Raw genomic sequence first — 17,846 nt, 5'->3', positions numbered from 1 at the left:
ACAGCCCACTGTTCCAAAGATCTGTCAGACACCAGTGGGGGGTAAATGCTCACTGTACCCCTCATTACATTCTGTGAGGGGTCTAGTTTCCAAAATGGTATGCCATTTTTTTTTTCTGCTGTCCTGGCACCATAGGGGCTTCCTAAATGCGACATGCCCCCCGAGCAAAATTTGCTCTCAAAAAGCCAAATATAACTCCTTCTCTTCTGAGCATTGTAGTTTGTCCGCAGTGCACTTCAGGTCCACTTATGGGGTACCTCCATACTCAGAAGAGATGGGGTTACAAATTCTGGGGTCTTTTCTGCTATTAACCCTTTAAAAAATGTGAAATATGGGGGAAAACCAACATTTTAGTGAATTTTTTTTATTTATTTACATATGCAAAAGTCGTGAAACACCTGTGGTGTATTAAGGCTCACTTTATTCCTTGTTACGTTCCTCAAGGGGTCTTGTTTCCAAAATGGTATGGCATGTGTTTTTTTTTGCTGTTCTGGCACCATAGGGGCTTCCTAAAGGCAACATGCCCCCCAAAAACCATTAAAAAAAAAATGTACTCTCCAAAATCCCCTTATCGCTCTTTCCCTTCTGAGCCCTCTACTGCGCCCGCCGAACAACTTACATAGACATATGAGGTATGTGCTTACTCGAGAGAAATTGGGCTACAAATGTAAGTATAAATTTTCTCCTTTTACCCCTTGTAAAAATGCAAAAATTGGGTCTACAAGAACATGCGAGTGTAAAAAATGAAGATTGTGAATTTTCTCCTTCACTTTGCTGCTATTCCTGTGAAATACCTAAAGGGTTAAAATGCTGATTGAATGTCATTATGAATACTTTAGGGGGTGCAGTTTTTATAATGGGGTCATTTGTGGGGTATTTCTAATATGAAGACCCCTCAAATCCACTTCAAACCTGAACTGGTCCCTGAAAAATTGTGAGTTTGAAAATTGCTGCTGAACTTTGAAGCCCTCTGGTGTCTTCCAAAAGTAAAAACTCGTAAATTTTATGATGCAATCATAAAGTAGACATATTGTATATGTGAATCAAAAAATAAATAAATATTTGAAATATCCATTTTCCTTACACTCAGACGGATCCCTCCAAGGAATAGCCCAGGATAAAAGCAGCGCACAAGACTTCAAAGGTAAAATGGTTTATTTACCCGGCATGCTTTTTTTTTTTTTCCTTGTTTGATCATCTTCTCTTTGCATTACGGTATCACACTAGGAGCGCTCTCCTTGTCTGTACATTGCATTTTCCTTACAAGCAGAGAGCTTCAAAGTTAGAAAAATGCAAAATATTTCAATTTTTCAGCAAATTTGGGGATTTTTCACCAAGAAAGGATGCAAGTTACCACAAAAATTTACCACTATGTTAAAGTAGAATATGTCACGAAAAAACAGTCTCAGAATCAGAATGATAAGTAAAAGCATTCCAGAGTTATTAATGTTTAAAGTGACAGTGGTCAGATTTGCAAAAAAGGGCTTCGTCCTAGAGGTGAAAATGGGCTCCATCCTTAAGGGGTTAAAGGGGTACTCCGGTGGTTAATTTTTTTGACTATATGGCATCTTCTTTGTAAGTTTAGTTTTTTTACAATATACATGTGTTATATGTTTTGGCAGCATGTATGTGTTTTTCTTACCTGTTTGTTGGGCAGGAAGTTCTGTAGTTCAGAGGGTTTTGTTTTACTGCTGTCCACAGTTCTGAGTCTGTGGTGGACAAGATGTAAAAGCTTTTTTTTTTCTCTCGTCTGCATGAGAGGAATAAGCCACGCCCCCTCATCTCATCCAGCTGAGTACACAGCTCCTCCCCTCCCCCCTGCTCTGTATTCTAAGGACGCAGGTCTGCACAGGAGAAGGTCCTCACAGAGAAGATAAGTGTTATCTGAAGGGGAGGATGAGAAGGTGCACGGGCTGGGGATGTATGGACTGCAGGGGAATAAATCACATACTGGGAATGATCTCTATGGGGGAGATTTATCAAAACCTGTGCAGAGGAAAACTTGCCCAGAGCAACCAATTGCTTTTTTCGTTTTGCAGAGGCCTTGTTAAAAATGAAAGAAGCAATCTGATTGGTTGCTATGGGCAACTGGGCAACTTTTCCTCTGCACAGGTTTTGATAAATCTCCCCCCTTGTGCGTTGTGGGAAGGCTGGTGGCATTGTGTTTGGAGGAGGCTGGAGTCATTTGTGGGGAAAAGGGGAGGATAATGCTGGAAAAGTGCAACATTAATATGTTTGTGTTGCAGGTTCTTCCCTGAAGAGTTTTGGCTGGAACTGATTATCATGATGTCCTGGGCCAGATGGGGAAGGAAAAAAAAGGAGAATGACTCTGAGCAGTGAATATGTTATTTGTGAGGCGCTGCATAAAACCGTACTGTAATCTCCATAAGAAACGTATTTAAAAAAATTATTTGGTAAGGGTGTCCCGATAATTTTTTCCCCCAAGGGGGGCCCCAAAGTCAAAACGGGGAGGGCGCAATTTTCTGTTCTCGCCTCAGGAGCAAAAAGAGCAAGCTACAGCTCTGATCACATGTGCCTCCAAGGCCAGGGGTGGACTGACAGGACGGGCACTGCCGGAGGGAGCAGACCTTAGGGGGGCCTGCCTGCTGCTGCTTCACATAATCAGTGAAGCATGCAAACTGGATATATACAGACCTCCAGCTTGCATGCTCCCTGATCTTCTAACAACTAATGCAAGAAGATAGCAAGAGGGGAACATATTCCAATGGGGAGATAGCATGAGGAGAAGGGGGCATAATCATTATCTTACTTGTGTGGTGTCCCAGCACCAAAGGCTGTCCCGTGGGCTTCGGACTTCCTCGGGCGGCACAGGTGTTGGGTCCACTTAAGGACTGGTTGTTACAAATGTTATGTTCAAGCACTTTATCAAATGGTTAATATATTTTTCCTAAGTACTGTGTTATCTGTTATTTATATATATGTAAGGCCCCTTTCACACTACCGTTGACACCCTGCAAAAACTCCCATCATGAACTCCCATCTGAAAGTCCCTAATACGGGCGTCAAAAAATCCCATTCATGTCAATGGGATTTTTTTACTGTGGTACACCAGGGGGTGAATGGCGCTACCACGGGTGTTGCGGTGTGAGTGGTGGGATCTGATGTCATTAACCCCTGGGGTCGGATGGTATTAACCCCTATGTGTTTGTGACGCCAGTGTGGTTTTCGGGTTCCGGAACAACACACGCCCGGATTCTCCGCTATCCCACGGGCTAGTAGTGAATAAAGAGTCCACAACCAGTTATGGTCAAACTGAGGCTTTACTGAGTAGAGAAGACAGGTGTAATTATCTTCACAGCTAAGGCTGGATTTCCCAGAGAGGTGGCCAGGACCCAGAAAATCTCACAGTTTGCTGGACCAATACTTGTAATAAACTTGACTTTGACTTGTAATTAGACAGGACTTGACTATGTGCAGGACTTGACTATTTGTAGTGACAGCAGACATAGACTTGAGACTTACTGGAGAGACTGAAGCTTTTGTGGCCTCCAGATGCTCATCACTTACCCTGAGTTCTCTGGTGGTTGCTGCCTCAGCAAAGACCTGTCTGAGGGAAGAGGAAGAGAGCTAATTGCAATGGCTGCCCCTTTATATAGGGGGGGGGGGGGCTGGGCTAAAGCCCATTGATCAAGCTGTGGGTCATAGGTTAAAGCTGGTGCTCTCTGGGAGTACATGTGACAACAGATTATGTGACTGCATAACATGACAGGTGACAGGCTTACTCATATGTCCTTGAAACCTCCCACAGATCCTACAGACTATCTAGACATAGGGATCCTGTCTAAGCATTAAAGGAAAATACACACCACATAAATCAATAGGGAGAAAACAAGAGGAGACCCTGCAGGGGAGCCCCCAGGTCACTGAGGGACTCAACCTGACAGGGCCTAGAGGTAGTACAGGACCGTATACCTGTACTGGGACATCACAAACTCCCTTGCTTAACATATGTCGTCCTCGACGTAAGGTTCTGTCAGGCTTGAGGAACAAAGTGGCCGCCAGGCCAGATGCAGTCCAGAGGCATTTTATGCGCAAGCGTCCATTTCAGGCTGGTGAAACAACGAATAACATTAGAGTCTTTGTATAATTGTCCATACATGCTCTGACTTGTAGTTGATCAGGATTGTGAACAGGATTTGTGGTTATATACAACTTGTACATATACATTTACTTGGCTTGTAAGTACCTTTACTATGCACATTATAACTGGACTTGCATTCACTGACTTGCATAACTATTTACTAAATATGACATTTTTGACTATGCATATAATACACTATGCATGTGATATACTGTACACGACTTAACTATATACTAGACAGTGTTCACTAGACAATGTGAACACGACTAGACTTATGACTTTAGACTTATAGTTGCGGATTGGGTTGCCAGAGGTTATCTGCCTAATGCCTTGGCTACTTGGGTCCCTTGGCATAAAACACATCTCCCCAGAACACTATTTTTAGTTCACTCCAGACATTTTTATGCTAGAAAATGAATACAGATAACATTTTGACATTCATGTTACCTTTTACTGACTATGTGCTTTAGGTTAGTTTCAGGAATACTTACTGACCTGGAAAGTATCCTGTGCATGAACAGGATGACATATGACATTACATACACTTGACATGTTACTTTGAGTAGTCTGTAAAATGTGAGTGATACAGTACTACTTATGTGACTGAGGTATACTTGACTTGTCTATACTGAACTATGTGTACATTAATTGTGTACACAACTATACTTTGTACTGGATGCTGGTAAAGGGGTGCTATATGCTCCTCCCGAACGTATCAGGACAAACCCCTGTGAGGAAACAACCAGACATCATGAATGACTGTACACATTGACTTTTAGTGTACAACAACTTTATACATTTCATTTGACATTTGATAACACAACATAGGACTATAACATTAGGACCACAACAACTCAGTGTACCTCCATGACCATTTTTACTGAACCAAAATATATTAATTTAGATACATATTAAAGAGTTCATATACTGCTCAGTAGTCCATGTACATAAGGAGTTCATGGTTCAGGCAACTCATTGTCCCCATCCTGAGAAGACTGATATGCAGCTTAATAGAATCTCCTACACCAAGGAGTTTCTCGGCCGGAGGAAGGAACATTACTTGCTAGGGTTGGTTGCGTTACAAATGGAAGAACTTTTTTCTGGACACAGTCTTGTCAGGTGCATATCTTGAACTGTTGCTGGAAACCTGAAACAATAAAGTGTGCTTCTGCGCGACAGTCAGTCTTACGACCAAAGTTTGGTTACATTTACTGTACGCAAATTACTTAGAGAGCATTCTTTCTTTCAGACAATTTCCTTACCCAGTCTACCAGGTGGGGTCCTAGGCTGGGAGATGTACCTAGGGTTGCGAGACTGGGCCTCTTGCATGGGGTCAATATGGGTGTCCCAAGACACTTGGGACAGACTGGAATTGGTGATGGAGGAATTAACTGTATCCACCACCTGCACTGCAGTGGCTTGCACCACAGAGGGATTACTAGTTGTTGCGTGCTCTTCAGGCCAAACCTCCACCACTGCAGGAGTAGGCCCAGGCACTTTCGTAGGTACCCGTGGGTTAGGCAAAACCTCCTTTACAATTGGAGTAGGCCTGGGTACATGAGTTGTTACCCGGTGGTCTGTAGGCCTGGGAGTAGGCCTGGGCACATCTGTACAGGAACCTAGACTGGAACGCCTTTAGTACTTGGGATCCATCGCAGGTGGATCAGGATACTCCTCATGGATGACTGCTCCTTTAACACTTGGAGGGAGGAGCCCAAAGGAATCTGAGTCCCAATCTTCGGAGGGGAAATAAGCAAATGGGATTTGAGTAGGGTTTACTGGTCTGGTGACAGCATCAGCCAATTCCCCTCGCAAGCTTTTCGCTGGGGTGTACTCAATAATCTCCCCACTCTTCAAAGAGGGTTGTTCTGTGGGAAGATAGTCTCTCTGTACAGCTCTCCTGTTGACTAGGAGAGTGTTTCCATGGTGACAGTCCATGATGGTGCCGAATCCCCGGACACGGTCAAACTTAATCACTGTAGTGCGTCGGCGCTCGAGGTGTGGCTCACCCTCTTGGGGATGCCCCAGTCGGCAAATGTACAAGGCCTCTAGCTGCTTTGTATCTTGCTGCTGTCTTTCTTCAAATGGAAGCCGCTTCGGCCCATATCTCTACAGCTTCTGAGCCCTCAGTTTCTCGACGGCGGCCACCTCGGCATTTCTTTTGGCCTTTTTGGATTAGGCCGGAGGGACTGAGGGTAGAGACTCTCCGGGCAAGGGAAGTAGTTGCTCCCACATGTATTTTATAAGACTTGGCTCATCGCCAAACAGCCACTTAGAGAGCGGTGGTGACAATGGACGTACTGATGGCTGTGATGACTGAGGTCATGTTGCAAGCTGTGGGGCCTGGGGTACTGGCGGAGTAGAAAAATCGGCTTCCGCCGGGGTACTCACATCAGGCTCCGTCGGCATCTCTGCCCAGGAACCCCAGCTGCGGGGATGAGGCGACAGTCTCACGGGCGACGGCCATCTGGAAGCCTTCAGTGTCTCCTCTGCTGGTGCTGCAGCTCACTTGCCATCGTCCTCGGGTAGCGGCATCTTCATGCAGGCGTCTTCGGTCCCGAGGGACAGATGATGCAGACGCTCCAATAATTTGTGGAACATCTTTGCCGCCACCTCGGCAATCATCCGATCCTCCTGCTCCATCTTAGGACTCTCGATGCACGTAGATCGCTGGGTCGGGCTCCGCTTCGCCTTTTATATCGGTCTCCAACAAGATGGCCGCCAGCCGGAAGGTCGTCATCAGCAGGGCCTGGGACCGGAAGCGACTCGGCGGTGCATCCTCTTCATCCGCCCCCCCCCCCCCCCGTGACAACAAGGGGCGGACCTTTCAAGTTCCACGCACATCTTTAACACTTTCAGGTACAACAGTCATTTTGGCGCGCAACATGGCCTCTGTTCTAATCTTGCACATTGTAAATCCAACTTATGCAGACATTTTCACTACCAACAATACTGTAATTTTCACCTCCCCACTATTTCTTCAGTGCCAGCATATAAACTTATTTCAATGACACAGTTCCGTACACTTTGCTGGCACACACTTTTTTTGTAAAGACATGTGACTTGGTAATAGACACAGTTCAGACTTGGGGGTAGGACTTGCGGCACCTCACCTATGGCACACCCACATACTGTTGATGGGTGGCCGGACTTGACTGGGTGACTGAGTGACCAAGGCACACAGCTGTATCCTGTTTGTGATGCCAGAATTTGTGGTGCACCGCCGGGTGAATGGCGGGACCACGGGTGTTGCGGTGTGAGTGGGGGATCTGATGTTTTTAACTCCTGGGGTCGGATGATATTAACCCCTTGGAGATGGAGCCCATTATGACCCTAAGGACAGGAATTTTTTTTTTTAAATCTGACCACTGTCAATTTATGAATTAATAACTCTGGGATGCTTTTACTTATAAATTTGATTCCGAGCTAGTTTTTTCATGAAATATTCAACTTTATGTTAGTGGTAAATTTTCATAGATACTTGCATCATTTCTTGGTGAAAAATTCAAAAATTTCAGGAAAATTTAGCATTTTGCATTTTTCTAACTTTGAAGCTCTCTGCTTGTAAGGAAAAAGGACATGTCATATAAATTACACATTTATTCATATATACAATAAGTTAACTTTATGTTGGCATCATAAAGTTGACATACTTTTTGAAGGCATCAGAGGGCTTCAAAGTATGGCAGCAATTTTCCAATTTTTCACAAAAATTTCTAAATCTGAATTTTTCAGGGATCAGTTCAGTTTTGAAGTGAATAAGAGAGTCTTTATGTTTGAAATCCCCTATAATGGACCCCATTATGAAAACTGCACCCATCAAAGCATTCAAAATTACATTCAAAAAGTTTGTTAACCTTTTAGGTGTTTCACAGGAATAGCAGCAAAATGGAGGAGAAAAATCAAAATCTAAATTTTTTACACTAACATGTTATTGTAGCCCCATTTTTTTTCATTTTTTCAAGGGGCAAAAGGTAAAAAGGCCCCCGAAAACTTGTAATTCATTTTCTCTCGAGTAAGGAAATACCTCATATGTGGATGTAAAGTGCTCTGTGGGTGCACTAGAGGGCTCAGAAGAGAAGGAGCAACAATGGCATTTTGGAGAGCAAATTTTTCTGAAATGGTTTTTGGGGGACATGTCGCATTTAGGAAACCCCTATGATGCCAGAACAGTAAAAAAAAAAAAAAACACATGGCACACTATTTTGGAAACTACACCCTTCAAGGAATGTAACATGGGGTAAATTGAGCCTTAACACCCAACAGGTGATTGACAAACTTTCGTTAAAGTGGGACATAAAAAAATAATAATAAAATGCTGGTGTTACCCCAAATTTTTCATTTTCACAAGGGGTAATAGGAAAAAAGCCCCCAAAAATTTGTAACATCATTTCTTCTGAGTATGAAAATATCTCATATGTGGATATAAAGTGCTCTGCGGGTGTACTACAATGCTCAGAAGAGAAGGAGCACCATTGGGCTTTTGGAGAAAGAATTTGGTTGGTATGGAAGTCGGGGGTCATGTGTGTTTACAAAGCCCCCATGGTGCCAGAACAGTGGACCCCCCACATGCAACCCCATTTTGGAAACTACACAGAATTTAATAAAGAGGTACAGTGAGCATTTACACCCCACTGGTGTTTGGCAGATCTTTGGAACAGTGGGCTGTGCAAATGAAAAATTAAATTTTTTATTTTTACGGACGACTGTTCAAAAAATCTGTCAGACACCAGTGGGGTGTAAATGCTCACTGCACCCCTTATTACATTATATATTGAGGGGTGTAGGTTCCAAAATAGGGTTACATGTGTGTGTGTGGGGGGGGGGGGATCCACAGTTCTGGCACTATGGGGGCTTTGAAAACACACATGGCCTTCAATTCCAGTCTAATTCTCTCTCCAAAAGGCCAATGGCGCTCCTTCTATTCTGATATATATATATATATATATATATCTACATTTTTTAACTTTAACGAAAAGACAAGTGGGGTTTTAAGGCTCACTATACCCCTTGTTACAATTCTTGAGGGGTGTAGTTTCCAAAATGGGGTCACATGTTTGTGTTTTTTCTTTTTATGTTCATGTCAGAACCGCTGTGCAAATCACCAATTTAGACCTCAAATGTACATGGCACTCACTCACTCGTGAACCATGTTGTGTGCCTGCAGAGCATTTTATGTCCACATATGGGGAATTGGGGGGTCTTTTTTTCCTTTTACCTCTTGTGAAAATGAAAAGTATGGGGCAACAACAGCATGTTAGTGTAAATATTTTACAGTTTAACATACTGGTGTAGCCCCTAACTTTTCCTTTTCATAAGGGGTAAAGGGAGAAAAATTCTCCCAAAATTTGTAACACAATTTCTCCCAAGTACAGAAATATCCCACATGTGGCCCTAAACTGTTGCCTTGAAATAAGACAGGGCTCCGAAGTGAGAGAGCGCCATGCACATTTGAGGCCTACATTAGGGATTTGCAACAGGGGAGGACCCAGATACAAGGATAGCGCTTGTCTCTTCCAAAGCCCTACGGCAGTGTTTCCCAAACAGGGTGTCTCCAGCTGCTGCAAAACTCCCAGCCTGCCAGGACAGTCAATGGCTGTCTGGCAATACTGGGAGTTGTTGTTTTGCAGCAGCTGGAGGCTCCGTTTAGGAAACACTGCTGTATGAGACATGGGGGGGGGGGGGTGGTACGTGTAAGGGTATCAATGAAGCGTTTTACTTTTTATTTTGTGTTAGTGTAGTGTTTTAGTGTTTTTGGGGTACATTCACACGGGTGGGGGTTCACAGTGAGTTTTCCGCTGTGAGTTTGAGCTGCGGCAGAAAATTTGCTGCAGCTCAAACTTGTAGAAGGAGACCCACTGTAAACCCGCCCGTGTGAATGTACCCTGTACATTCACATGGGGGGGGGCACCCCAAACCTTCAGCTGTTGCAAAACTACAACTCCCAGAATTCACTGACAGACCATACGTGCTGGGAGTTGTAGTTTTGCAACAGGTGTAGTCACACTGTTGGGGAACCACTGAGTTAGGAAACAGACTCTGACTCAGTGATTCCAACCCGTGTGCCTCCAGCTGTTGCAAAACTACAACTCCTAGCATGTACGGTCTGTCAGTGCATTCTGGGAGTTGTAGTTTTGCAACAGCTGGAAGAACACGGGTTGGAATCACTGAGTTAGGAAACAGACTCTAGCTCAGTGTTTCCCAACAGGTGTGCCTACAGCTGTTGCAAAATTATAACTCCCAGCATGCACTGACAGACGAAAGGCATGCTAGGAGTTGTAGTTATGCAACAACTGGGCAAGAACAGTTTGGAGACCGCTAAGTAGTGGTCTCCAAACGATGATCCTCCAGATGTTGCAAAACTACAACTCCCAGCATGCCCAGACATTCAAGGATGCTGGGCAGTTTAGTTCTGCAATATCTGGCCCCTCCGATCGGTGGGCAGAGCAGGGGAAATTAACTTTAACCCCCCTCTGCCCCCAACTGCCATTGGTCGGTCAGTCCTGAGTGACCAATGGCGGGGGATAGTAGGAGGTGGCACCCTGCCACCTCGATCCTATCCTATAGGATGGTCGGAGCTGTCTCTGACAGCTCCGATCATTCTTATTTTCCGGGCGATCTGGTGACCCGATTGCCCCGGAATCAGCGCAAATCGCTGGTCTGAATTGACCGGCGATTTGCTGCGATCGCTAACATGTGGGGGTATCAGGACCCCCCTGGGCATTGCCACAGGATGCCTACGGACAGATATCAGCAGTCATCCCAGTCCAATCACCGCCCGGTGAGCGGTGGTGATTGGAAATACAGAGGGCGTACAGTCACGCCCTGCGTCCTTAACCCCTTCACGACGAAGGACGTATATGATTGTCCTCTGCTAGCTCCCGCGTTATGCCGCAGGGTCACACGGTGTCCCCGCAGCATATCGGGTCTGTCACGGCGGCTATCAGCGGCCGGGACCCGCGGCTAATACAGGACATCACAGATCGCAGTGATGCCCTGTATTATATGGGTACTCCGGTGCTTAAACATCTTATCCCCTATCCAAAGGATAGGGGATAAGATGCCTGATCGCGGGAGTCCCACCGCTGGGGACCCCCGGGATCATGCACGCGGCCCCCCGTTTGTAATCAGTGCCCGAAGAGTGTTCGCTCCGAGTCTGATTATGGTCGACTGCAAGGCGGGCGGCGTGTGACGTCACGCCTCCGCCCCCCGTGTGACGTCACACTTTGCCCCTCAATGCAAGCCGACGGGAGGGGGCGTGATAGCTATCACGCCCCCTCCTGTCGGCTTGCATTGAGGGGCGGAGCGTGACGTCACACGGGGGTGGAGGTGTGACGTCACATGCCGCTGGCCCTGCAGTCGCTGGTAATCAGTCCCGGAGCGAACACGCTCGGGATATGATTACAAACGGGGGGCAGCGTGCATGATCCCGGAAGTCCCCAGCGGCGGGACTCCCGCGATCAGGCATCTTATCCCCTATCCTTTGTATAGGGGATAAGATGTTTAAGCACCGGAGTACCCCTTTAACCCTTCAGACGTGGCGATCAAAGCTGACCGCCGCGTCTGAAGTGAAAGTGAAAGTAACCCGGCTGCTCAGTTCGGGACTGCCGTGGTGAAATCGCGGCGTCCCGAACAGCTTACAGGACACCGGGAGGGACCTTACCTGCCACCTCGGTGTCCGATCAACGAATGACTGCTCCGTGCCGGAGATCCAGGCAGGAGCAGTCAAGCGCCGATAACACTGATCACAGGCGTGTTAATACACGCCAGTTGACAGCATGAGAGATCAGTGTGTGCAGTGTTATAGGTCCCTATGGGACCTATAACACTGCAATAAAAAGTTTAAAAAAAGTGTTAATAAAGGTCATTTAACCCCTTCCCTAATAAAAGTTTGAATCAACCCCATTTTCCCATATAAAAATAAAACAGTGTAAATAAAAATAAACATATGTGGTATCGCTGCGTGCGTAAATGTCCTAACTATAAAAATATATCGTTAATTAAACCGCACGGTCAATGGCGTACACGTACAAAAAATTCCAAAGTCGAAAAAAGCGTATTTTTGGTCACTTTTTATACCATTAAAAAATGAATAAAAAGTGATCAAAAAGTCCGATCAAAACAAAAATGGTACTGATAAAAACTTCAGATCACAGCGCAGTCCTCATACCGCCCTGTACGTGGAAAAATAAAAAAGTTATAGGGGTCAGAAGAGGACATTTTTAAACGTATAAATTTTCCTGCGTGTAGTTATGGTTTTTACCTATATAAGTAGGGTATCATTTTAACCGTATGGACCTACAGAATAATGATAAGGTGTAATTTTTACTGAAATATGCACTGCGTAGAAACGGAAGCCCCCAAAATGATTTTTTTTCCCGTTTCGCCTTGAATGTTTGGGTAAAATGACTAATGTCCCTGCAAAGTAGAATTAGTTATGCAAAAATCCATAATATGGATTTTTAGGTGGAAAAATGAAAGGGTTATGATTTTCAAAAGGTAAGGAGGAAAAAACGAAAGTGCAAAAACTGAAAAACCCTGCGTCCTTAAGGGATTAAGTACCAGGATGCGAGGACGTACCTGTACGCCCTCCGTCCCCCAGGTTTACCCCTATGTGTTTGTGACGCCAGTATGGTTTTCGGTTCCCGGAACACCAAACGCCCGGATTCTCCGCTATCCCACAGGCTTTACTGAGTAGAAGACAGGTGTAATTATCTTCACAGCTAAGGCCGTATTTCCCAGAGAGGTGGCCAGGACCCAGAGGACCTCGCAGCTTGCTGGACCAATACTTGTAATAAACTTGACTTTGACTTGTAATTTTACTTGACCTGACTATGTGCAGGACTTGACTATTTGTAGTGTCGTACTTATTATAGGCCCCAAAACTGAATCACTATGTTTAATAGAATAATAGCATGATGTGTCCGCCATGTTGTATGTTCTAAATAGTGTATTCTTAGGCTTCATCTCTACAAATGTGCCAATCTGGGAGAGGAATACTTGTCTCCTTAGATATTTATGGCTGTTTAGATAAGACGGATAAGGGGGCTAGTTACACTCTCTAGACGACACTACTAAAATTCATCCAAGCTTAAGGGGGGTTGAGATAAGAAACTGTGAAATAATTATGTCTTATCCGAATGAACATTAGTTCTTCATATGTATATATATATATATATATATATAGTAATCAGTAGGACATATGATATTGTCGCATACTATTAGTATCGTAAAGGACATCAGTATATATATCTTTTATCTTATATACGATTCTCACAGGGAGCATTGCTCAGTGTTTGCCTTCCTAAGACCTGATGAGAAGCTCTTAAGTATAGACTTTGATAATGAGTCTTTGTACCAATCTTGTGAATGTTATTGTTAGAGATGAGCGAACGTTTCAAAAATTCGATTCGGCCGATTCGCTGAATTTTCCGATAAAGTTTGTTTCGATCCAAATTTTTTCGCGGCAAATCTATATTAAAAAAGGCAATTTCTAGCCTACATACAGCCTCTATAGGGGTATAGAACACTTTGCTGTGTTCTAAAACGTATATGGAGTGTGCTGGGTTAGTGAAATAATACAGTTATTCAGAATAACATGCAGATTACCGGCATCACTTTTAGAATCACTGCCGCACAGCAGCACAATTACAGAGCCTGGTGGTGGCATCAGTGTCAAGAGACCATATAGTGACTGAATGACACAGCGTGGAGGAGGAAGCGGTGTGACCTGTCCAAGTTGCTGTTGTGGCTGTGCAGGAACCACATTTACCCAGTGAGCCATAAAATACTTATTGTCCCTGCCCGTAGTTACAGCTCCACACGTCGGCGCTGCCGTGCACTTTTGAACACACCGACAGGCTCAAGGACTGGCCCACCTTCTCTTGTACAAATTTATGCAGGGCTGGTACTGCCTTCTTCGCAAAGAAATGACGGCTTGGGACTCTTGGCACAAGCCATCAATTCTCTGAAAGGTGCAGAGTCCACCACTTGAAAAGGGAGGGACTGCAACACCAGCAACTTGGACAGGAGCACATTCAACTTCTGCGCCGTTGGATGAGTGGGCGCATACTGTTGTCTCTTGGACATGGCTTCGCCGATGGATTGTTGGCGGAATGGCTGACTAAAAGCGGGAGAAGCAGGAGCGACAGAAGGAGTGTTTGACACACAGCTCCCTTCGGCTGAGGTGGTGGAGCCTTGGCTGGATGAAGGAGGGAGCGGATGGCTACTGGGTGATGCAGCAGGCTGGACCACTACATCGGAGCCACGGTTCTCCCAGGCCGTGGTGCTGACATTGGGACCCTGGCCACGCTTCACCTTCTGCCGACAGATCTTGCATGTGGCTACGTGAACCTCCTCCGGATGCCTTATGAAAAACTTCCACACCGCTGAGTAGCTGATTTTCCCACCCGCTGTCCGCACTAATTGACTGCTACTGGTGCCGTCTCCAGGAACCCCTGTTCCACTACCTCCCGGAAAGGTAGGCTGCCGCGAAGAAGGTGGTCTCCCCCGGGCACGTTTGGCTACTGAATTTCCACTCCTGCCACCACGCTGACTGCCAACCGTGCTACCGCCTTGCTGCCTCAAGGGCAACCTGCAACTCTCTTCTCATGATGATGAAGCCCCTTCTGCACCCGACTCCCAATTGCGATCGGCTTCATCATCATCAACAGTTGTGTGCACGTCACTGATGTCCTCCTCAGGCTCCCCACCAGTGTCTGCTTCAGGACCCTGAACACTTGCAAAACCACCTCCCACGTCACTCTCTGCATAACTACTTGGCCGCCTAACGGAGTAAGCGGCGCATGTCTCCTCCCCTTCTTGGCTGTCCAGTAGCTGCTGACTGTCCTCTATTAGATCGTCCTCAGTAAATAGTGGAGCTGAACCCACAGCAGAAGATACTTCTTTAGGAGAGGGAACAGCATAGGACAAAGGCAATGGGAGGCCAGGGACTTCTCCCGGGCCATGCCAACTGAGGGCTGTGTCTGAGGAATCCACCGACTGTTGACTGGGGGTGTCAGATGTCACTTGTGATGATGTGGATGAGCGTGCTAACCAATCGACGACGGCAGATGGGTTGCTGGTGGAGACACGACCATTGGCTGATAACGGGAGCTCAGGCCTCTCTCTGCGACTCCTGCTGCCACTCGACCCATGTCTGCTGCCAACTCTGCCTGAAGTATTTAGGCCTCTGCCACTCCTCTGTGCACGTCCTGGCACTTCTCTGCCTGACATACTTAGTGCGTTTATGAGGGTATTACAATACGCTACACTACTCTTTAAACAGTATTTGTCTAGAACAGCAGCAGATGATTACTTACGGCTGTCCTTTCACAGTATGTAGGCCCTTGACAGATTAACAGGTACTAGATGGTACAATACTTGGATGTACCTATGCGGTATGCACTGATGAGGGCAGTAATATGCCTAACTATTAGCAGAAAAAACTCTGTATTTTTGTAAAACACCAGCCGGTGAATACTTTTGTTTGGACTTTGACGGTTTAGAGCACCTTGACAGATTAACAGGGAGTAAATGGTACAATACTTGGATGTACCTATGCGGTATGCACTGATGAGGGCAGTTATATATGCGTAACTATACGCAGAAAAAACTATTAAAAAAAAAAAAAAAAAACAGCCGGTGAATACTATTGTTTGGACTTGCACAGTATGTAGCCCCTTGACAGATTAACAGGTACAAAATGGTACAAATGCACTACAGTCCACTGAACAATCACGTATTTCTGAACAGCAGCAGGACCCAACAGTTCAGCACCACAAAAAAAAAAAAATCCAAGGATTAAACCCTAAATTGCACTCTGTCACACAATTCTGAGCAGCAGAAGATTTGTGGAGCAAAAAAATAAATAAACTCAATTGGGCTGAAAAATTAGGAGATAAGGTGCTTCAGAAAGTTCAGGCAGCTTGGAGCTCTGTATGAGGCAGCTGACAGCTATCTGCCCCTCTCTGCTGCAATGCTCAATAATGTGAATAGGAGGTTTAGCTATCAATGATCCTTCTCAGTGTAACAGCACAGCACTCTGCACTCCTGTCTTTCCCTAATGCTGATGTGACTAGCAGTTGCAGTGTAACGCTGTGGTATGAGCTATTCACACACACGCAGTCCCGTCCTCTCTATCTGAGTGCATAGATGAAATGAAGAGAGACAAGATGGCCGCCGATTATATAGGGGCTGTGACATCACAGGGGTCAGTGAACACTGATAAGCAGCATTTCACATGTGATTCAGGTTCAGCCCGCCTACCTTCATTCCCGCCGCTGTTTCCCACCCTCCCATAATCCCCTGCCCGGTTTTCCACCCTCCCATAATCCCCTGCCCCATGTACTCACATGTGGATCCGCCATCTTAGGTTTCCAATAGCCTGGAACGCCGTAAAATGGAGTTTAATGAAGCAATTCGCACAATCGAATCGCGGCGATATTCGCATTTGTTTCAAATCAAATTTTTCATGAAATTCGTAACGAATTCGGGTTCGTCAATTTCGATTCGCTCATCTCTAGTTATTGTGACTGACAATTAATTACTCCTTTGACTATACAGAGAGAGATTCACACGTCTGTGTGAAAGAGAACTCCTTGGTATTCTTATCTCTCCAATAAATGTGGATGTCTAGGTAGGCTCCAAGATGTCTATGAGAATTCAGGTTTTAATTACTTATATATATGTCAAAAATAATCCCTGAATTTTTTTATTATGGCTCCATATGTCAAGTGTGGAATGGGGGTTTAAGACCAGTCATTGACAATTAACCCTTAATGGTAATGATGCTAATTGATTATGCAATAGCACCCCGTAGCAGATGGGTAGTTGACATTACACCGACAGAAAAGGTATTATGGGTAATATGCTCAATGCATTCTGGGTATTATAGTGATGTCATAGTCATTACCATATGTACACGCCCAACCTACATTCATTGGGTATTTCCAATTTAGGAGGGTGTGTCTATCTAATTAAAAAGTCTGGTAAACCAGATGTTAGGGACCATAGAGAACACACAAAGACACAGGAAAGAGGTCCAACAAGGTGAAAAAGTCATGTGAGATCCCAGCAAGCCGGACTGATCACACGGTACCAGACCAATGGCTATCCATGAGGATGAGATGGATCGTTCAGTGTTCCTAAGAGCAGAAGCAAGGTACTTACATAGACTTGGTAAGAGACACAGAAATGGTGTTCCATTTAATTAAGACCAATTTGGATAATGTGGATGGAATTATACCATTTAGATTGGCGAATAAATTAATTAAATAAAATAATTAATTATCTCCATAAGATTATAGTTTTAGGATATTGTGAGACGCCAAACTAAGTGTTATAAGTATATTTCCCAAACAGGAAACTTGCTGTTACGCCGTGCGCTCCGGGTCCCTGCTCCTCCCCGGAGCGCTCGCGGCGTTCTCCTCATTGCAGCGCCCCGGTCAGACCCGCTGACCGGGAGCGCTGCACTGACATTCACGATGGGGATGCGATTCGCATAGCGGGACGCGCCTGCTCGCGAATCGCATCCCAAGCCACTTACCCGTCCCAGTCCCCGGCTGTCACATTATGGCGCGCGCGGCTCCGCTCTCTAGGGCGCGCGCGCCAGCTCTCTGAGATTTAAAGGGCCAGTGCACCAGTGATTGGTGCCTGGCCCAATCAGTCTAATTTGCTTCCACCTGCTCCCTGTCCATATAACCTCACTTCCCCTTCCCTTCCTTGCCGGATCTTGTTGCCTTGT

At 45.4% G+C, this 17,846-nt stretch overlaps 1 long non-coding RNA gene across 1 annotated transcript in view; it reads right to left on the bottom strand.

The window, feature by feature from the left end:
- Positions 1 to 3,496: 3,496 nt before the first annotated feature.
- Positions 3,497 to 17,846, bottom strand: part of LOC130284503 (uncharacterized) — a 35,162-nt gene continuing 20,812 nt past the window's right edge. Inside the window, exons 2-3 of the long non-coding RNA XR_008847056.1 lie at positions 3,934 to 4,070; positions 3,497 to 3,568 (exon numbers count right to left, since the gene is read on the bottom strand). This is a non-coding gene — a long non-coding RNA (uncharacterized LOC130284503). The remainder of the gene's footprint in view (positions 3,569 to 3,933; positions 4,071 to 17,846) is intronic.

Source organism: Hyla sarda, chromosome 8 (genome assembly GCF_029499605.1).
Source record: "Hyla sarda isolate aHylSar1 chromosome 8, aHylSar1.hap1, whole genome shotgun sequence".
Classification (NCBI taxonomy): domain Eukaryota; kingdom Metazoa; phylum Chordata; class Amphibia; order Anura; family Hylidae; genus Hyla; species Hyla sarda.
The sequence above is the reverse complement of the archived record's forward strand: the minus strand, read 5'-3'. Positions and strand labels throughout refer to the sequence as shown.